We start from the raw sequence: 7764 nt of genomic DNA on the forward strand, positions 1-7764 counted from the left end.
TTCAATATCCAAATTACACCTAGTAGCATCAAGGACATGACCTTATTAAGTATCAAAGTTTTTTTCTTATATGCAAAATTATTAATTCTTTATTCAAAATTAATCTTTATTAGTCAATCGTTGATTCTCCTTCTCACTACCAGGTTCAAATAGCCGGACATAAAAGAACGAAGAAAATAGGAGAAAAGAATAATGAATGTGTTCATGTCAATACTTCCTTTGTATTAATCTATGAATTTTTTTGAACTGACATAGGAAATAATTATTTTTGAATGATATATATATTTCGAATTTATAATACTAAATTTTATATAACTAATTCATGTATTATTAATCTTCTTGTGTGACTCCAGTCAACAACCAAACGACCCCCTAATATTGAATGTGGTAATATTACTCTTGTAACGTCTTATTTTCTTGATTATTCATCAATTGAAGGAGATATTTTCTCAATTTTTGTCATAGATATTGAAGATGCTATCTAAAACAGTCATGTATTGTTTTGCTTGTATTATTGACGTTACATATAAATACAATCACGATGGATACAGTTATCTTGGAAAAAAAATCTTAAAATCTCACTATTTCCCTACTTGTGGACTCCATTGAATTACAAATTGTCAATTGTTCCTTATCTTGTTTTATTTGTTTGTTTATATGTTGTTTAAAGTTGCTATTGCGCAGAATATAGGGCCTCTTTTAAAACCTTGTAAGAAATAATATATTACAAGTTCTTTTTAATTTTATGTCATTTCTTATATATTGTTCATTTTAAATTGAAGGATTAGAAGAATTTCCTCAAAATCTATTTTTTAGTTTAAGTTTTATGCATCGATACCATCAAATCCTATGTAGGTAATTGCATGTAATCCTTTGATAAATACTAATTCACAATCTGATAGAAATCGTAACTATCTAACATGTAATATATTTTAAATTCAAGAGTAATAAAAAAGGAACAATTCTTAGTGAAATAATAAGAAACCATTTTAGGGGCAATATCATAAAAGTATTCGTATACTATAATCTAAATATAAATATTGTGGGAGGTGGGTGTGAGGATAGGAAGTAATATCATAAAAGTATTCGTACATAGATATAAATATTGTGGGAGGTGGGTGTGTGGGGATAGGGAGTGTCAGGTGGTAAATAATATTAGGTATATTTTTATATCTTGAACCCACTTCGTGAAAATCCTGGGTCCGCCACTGCTACCAGTACACTGTTGTTGTGTGCTGATACTGCACTTGCTCTTATTTTTGTTGAGTACAGGGCATCTTCAAGCAGCTATTGACAAACCTCGCTTAGAAGATCAGTGATCGTTGCTTCGAATTCAAGGGTGAGCCAATTCTTCCGGGTTGCCATGGGATTCTCTTTCGTCTATGTCCACCATTTCCGGACTTAGACATTTGTTTTAGCTAGTTGATTAGTTCATTAGTTGGGGTTGTATATTTTTCTTGTTTAGACTTGGTTCATTGTTAGAATGTTTTGGTACATTGACTTTCAGGATCTAGGTTATTTCTTCCGCATTGTTTAGTTCGTTGTTAGACTTTTGTTGGAGTTTATGGGAACTCCCTATTTATTTCCTTAGTATTTAACTTGCTTCCGTAACTTAAATGTCTTAGTTATGGTTTAGTTGCTTGGTTTGGGTTGTAGTAGTGGTTCTCCCACCGGAGAGTTAGTGTGGGTGCCAATCACGACGATCTGGGTCGTGACATTTTCAGTCCTAATTTTTTTCTCTTCTACAAGACTATTGATTCTTTATTCAGAATTAATCTTTCTTATTAGTCAATCATTGATCCTTTCTTATCAGTGCTTTTTAATAGTCCGACATGAAAGAATGACTATTTACCTTTCAAAACCTACTAGTACTAACTACTATATTAAAAAAATAAAATAAATCAACTTCAATATCCAAATTACACCTAGTAGCATCAAGGACATGACCTTATTAAGTATCAAAGTTTTTTTCTTATATGCAAAATTATTAATTCTTTATTCAAAATTAATCTTTATTAGTCAATCGTTGATTCTCCTTCTCACTACCAGGTTCAAATAGCCGGACATAAAAGAACGAAGAAAATAGGAGAAAAGAATAATGAATGTGTTCATGTCAATACTTCCTTTGTATTAATCTATGAATTTTTTTGAACTGACATAGGAAATAATTATTTTTGAATGATATATATATTTCGAATTATAATACTAAATTTTATATAACTAATTCATGTATTATTAATCTTCTTGTGTGACTCCAGTCAACAACCAAACGACCCCTAATATTGAATGTGGTAATATTACTCTTGTAACATCTTATTTTCTTGATATTCATCAATTGAAGGAGATATTTTCTCAATTTTTGTCATAGATATTGAAGATGCTATCTAAAACAGTCATGTATTGTTTTGCTTGTATTATTGACGTTACATATAAATACAATCACGATGGATACAGTTATCTTGGAAAAAAAATCTTAAAATCTCACTATTTCCCTACTTGTGGACTCCATTGAATTACAAATTGTCAATTGTTCCTTATCTTGTTTTATTTGTTTGTTTATATGTTGTTTAAAGTTGCTATTGCGCAGAATATAGGGCCTCTTTTAAAACCTTGTAAGAAATAATATATTACAAGTTCTTTTTAATTTTATGTCATTTCTTATATATTGTTCATTTTAAATTGAAGGATTAGAAGAATTTCCTCAAAATCTATTTTTTAGTTTAAGTTTTATGCATCGATACCATCAAATCCTATGTAGGTAATTGCATGTAATCCTTTGATAAATACTAATTCACAATCTGATAGAAATCGTAACTATCTAACATGTAATATATTTTAAATTCAAGAGTAATAAAAAAGGAACAATTCTTAGTGAAATAATAAGAAACCATTTTAGGGGCAATATCATAAAAGTATTCGTATACTATAATCTAAATATAAATATTGTGGGAGGTGGGTGTGAGGATAGGAAGTAATATCATAAAAGTATTCGTACATAGATATAAATATTGTGGGAGGTGGGTGTGTGGGGATAGGGAGTGTCAGGTGGTGAGGATGCATGGGGAGGGGGGGGGTACTAAGTTGAGGTGAAGATGTACTGATGGGGGGGGGGGGGGTACTAAGTTGATGTGAAGATGTACTGATGTGTTGGAGGGTGAGAAGGAGACGTCAATTAATGTTGAATATAAGTTAAGAAACTTTTTTTGCCGACTCTGATCGCTGAAAAAGTCATTTTCCTTATTTTTTAAAAAACTTATTTTCTTAAAAAAAATATTTTACGAAATATTTTTTTGATGAACCGACTAGAAAAATGAAAAAGTCATCCCTTATGTTTTTCATAAGTTCAAAATGATCTATTAAATGTAGTTTTCAAACAATTTTTGTTCTATTAGATTGTCAAACCAATTCTTCTTGAAGCATGGTGCCAACAATTAATACTAAATAATTAACAATATAAGTATATAGAATATCTAATTTATGAAGAGATCATGAGTTCACATATTTCATAAATCTTTTTAATAAATTCGCCCATACATATATACACACATCAATGTTTTTGTGTTGCTACCTTCATCGATGGGCACCACAGGACCAGTAAACTTATTCCACCAGATTTAACCACCTAGTGACGGAGGTAGAAGCCCGACTATCTGAGTTTGATCAAATCGATTAACTTCTGCTCATGTAGTGCATCTGTGTTGAAAAAATCAACATTAATTTGTACACAATAACTTTAAAATCCAATTATTAGCACTTAAAAAAAATAATCGTTCTAAAAGTTCAGAACCCATAAAATCGAGGTCACAAGTCAATTTTCCTTCTGATCGTAATTCCTTATTCTAGGTCAAAGTTTCAGAATCAATTTTCTAATTACTAATTTTCTTTTAAGAAGATAGATATTTCTTCATATATAAATCGTTATCTCTGAAATTCAATTACAAATTTAACACTTGAACTTGATAAAAGGTCTTCAATTCGTCAAGCAATAAAACATTTAAAATGTGCATATCATGATCATAAGGAGTATATATTTTATAATAATATCTAAACCAATAAAATTTAATTTGTAGTCTCGACAAATTAAAAGTTGTTGTGAGGATAGGTATAATTCAGAAAATGATTGAGAATTGAGATGAAAGACTAGAAATTCAGTACTATATTTTGGTAAGGAGGGCCCTTTTATCTAGTAGCTTGACTTAACTCGATGCATTTGAACATATATTTTACTAGAAAAATAAAATAAAATAAAAATTGTGAGAGTAAAAAAACTCATCTTAAAAAAACAAACGTAAAAATCAATATTATGTATAACCAAATAATACTTGTTTTTTTTTTTTTAAAAAAAATATTTTCCCCTTCTTTTTTGTACATTTTAAAATGGCTGAATATGAAACACTTAAAGTTGATACAATTCTTTATTTAGACACTTGCGTGATCCGAAAATCTAGCTTCCTTGTCCATGTTTTGATAATCATCATCATTTGTCCTAGTCAATAACAAAATTCATTAATTATTACTTGAGCGATTTGATCGAATAAAGTCTTCTACTAATTCATTCGTACAATTATTTTTTTTGAAAATTCTTCTCTAATAATAGAAGGTAAGAAGTTACCGTCAGACATTGTGGATGAAATTGTCTCTCCTTTAATCAGGTGTGAAATGTCCCTTATGAAATCTTTGTTTTTTTTTACCCTATCATAATGTAATTTTTGTTTTAAAAAAAAAATATATATATTTTCGAAAATATTTTGAAAATTGAAGAGAATCTCTTATTGAAGAAAAAGGCCATAAAACTATTTAAAAAATAAATAAATGACCTACATTGTGAGCCATATGGTGAGAGACGCAACCAATTTTTTGATATTCTTAAAATCATATTCCCTTTGTAACATTTTATATGTACTGAACATAAAATTTATGAAATAAAGAAAAATAATTTGAATTTTATCATTTTAAAATTTTCGATCTTAAATTTTCATAAGAAATAACCTTAGAATGAATATATATCGCTAAATGTTAAAAATATGTGAATAAATTACATTTTGATTTGATTTTTCAACACAAAAAAAACTTTTGAAAATTCTCCAATAACACAAGGATAAAAGAACACCGATATTACTTTTATATTTTTGTAACCTTTTCCTAGTTGCCTCACTTGACTTTATACAAGGACATTTGTAAAATTAGATTCAGAACTCTGCGCTAACACAGATTCAATATATATTATTCCCTTCGTCTCATTTTATGTGACACTTTTTAGATTTCGAGATTCAAACAAGTCTATCTTTGATAGTACATTTTTCATAGATTTTTTTAAACATTTTGAATTATCAATTATTGTGACTTATTGTACTTTTTACGTAGTTTATAAATACATAAATTTTATTTCAGAAAAATTGAAGATTTCATACACAAATTTCCGATCAATCTTAGATTGTTTGACTCTCGATTGAAAAATGAAAAATATCATATAAATTGAGGCAGAGGAAGTACACGATTTGGAAATTTTATTAGATTTTTTAATATAATTTTTAGATATTCTAAGATACTACTTATTTGTAATTGTTACTACTGTCACTATTTATAATATTTATTTATGTAATTTTTAAATACTTAAAGACTAAGATAATAAGACAAACAAATTAAAATAAAAAACTACATAAAAATTACTAAACTTTGATGTGATGCCTGATTTGATACTTAAAATTGCCTTTGTGATGACAAGTAAGATGAAACAAAGAGTGAAGCACCTCAACGGTTTCTTCTTATATAAGAGAATAAATATTCTTTTATTTTTCATATAATGATAATCGATATCTATTATTGTAAGTGAATGTAACCTTTATGATATAAAAATTTACACTAAAGATGCATAAAACTTAAAACTCAAGCAATTATAGAAAAGTAACCTCTGTTGTTGTGTTCGATGCAACTTTTAATAAAAAAAAATTATAATGGAAGAGACACAACCTACTTATTTTTTAATCAAATGTATTAATTATTTCATTATATATCTGAGAGTTGGATATTTGTTAGGAATACAAAAAAAATGAAACAAAAAAAAGAGATAAGTGGACAAGGTCAACTCTGAAAACTTGGAATATGATATACTTTTACAAATAACAGCAAGTCCATAATTATCTATTAGTACTAAAAGTAAGAATTGAAGAATCCCATCCTATAACTCAGAATCGAATTGAATATCAAAATTTTAAAAAAATCGAATTGAAATATCAAATTTGTTTAGTTAGATTCAAATTTTCTTTTTTTCAATATTTATGTCTACCCCTAAGAACATTATATCAAAATATCATTTACTCTACACTTTTAATATGCATGTAATTTATTCAAATATAAGTTTTTATATTTAAGGTTGTGGATCGTCCACGTTTACGCTATATTTATCGGGAGGTTAATATGGCAATATGCTAACAAACATATATGAAAATAAATATTACAAAAAATAGGGAAAAAAATTATATATATATAAAAATTTGAGCTAGACTAACAAGTACCTAATTATTTATTTCTAAAATTACAAAATTTATATTTGAAATAATTTGTTTGTAAATATTTTTCGGGTAACCTATTAATATTTAAAAAAAATTTACACCGAAAATTTAATTTGATTTATCTTCCTAAGTTTTTTCACGAATAGTCATCTTTCAAGACTAAATCCATGACAAAGACTTAATTAATTATTAGGTAAACTAAACGTACGCCATCCAAATTGAATTAGTATACTAAGGACGACTATATTAAATTGGTAATGTGTATAATATATCAAAATAATTTTTAAATTTTGAAATATTGAGTTAAAATTAATGAATAATTAAATATATAAGCAAAGAGACGAGGCATAAGAGTACATTATCAATGTCACATAAACTATGTGAGGGTGCTATTACTCACTTTTGACTTATTTTCTTAGTATTATTTACACTTCTAAATTATGCAAGCATTTTATTACCCTTAAATTTAATCGTCATGATTACACTGTTTTTTTTAGGGAAAAGACATAAAATTCCCTCTGAACTTGGCACGAAAACTTACTTTAGTACTTAAATTACACGGGTGTTTATATACCCCCTTTAACATCTTTTAAGTGATTAAAACACCCTCTAAGGGATGATGTGGCAGAGAGAGTGAGTGCACTCTCTTGAAAGTGCGTGAAAAAAGAGAAAAAAAAACTGATTTTTTAAAGCCCTACACATGACCTTTTTTTATTGGCCAATATATAACAAATTATTTAAATAGTTTTTTATATATATTAAATCTTTAAAATATGTAAATTTTCTTATTAAGAGGTAAATGAAATTAGTGGGTCCCCTTTTTATTTTCTTTATTTTTTTATTTTTATTTTGTTGTCTTCTTCGATACACATTTTTCTCCATTGAAACATCTCTTCCTCCATCTTCTTCCCCATCTCTATCCACTATTTTCATTTCACTAATCTTTACTAATCCGTAAAATTCAATAGCAATGTCATTTTATTGATGTCGATTTCACTCTATTATTTGTAATGATTTGGCAAATGTAAACTTTCTTAAATTTTGAGCGACCCATTTTGATTTCTAGATCATTCATACATTTCTCATAAAATTTACATTTTTTTTAGGATCAACTTTCTTATGCAATCTTCATTCTTATTTGAGTTGTCAAGAAAAAATTGGCATTCAAAAAATCCATTCTCCAAGAGGGTAAATTCGTTGGACGGGTTCAAAGAAGATAATGTGAATTTCTTCTTTAAAGTGACTTAAAAAA

Source organism: Solanum tuberosum, unplaced genomic scaffold (genome assembly GCF_000226075.1).
Source record: "Solanum tuberosum cultivar DM 1-3 516 R44 unplaced genomic scaffold, SolTub_3.0 scf00365, whole genome shotgun sequence".
NCBI lineage: Eukaryota > Viridiplantae > Streptophyta > Magnoliopsida > Solanales > Solanaceae > Solanum > Solanum tuberosum.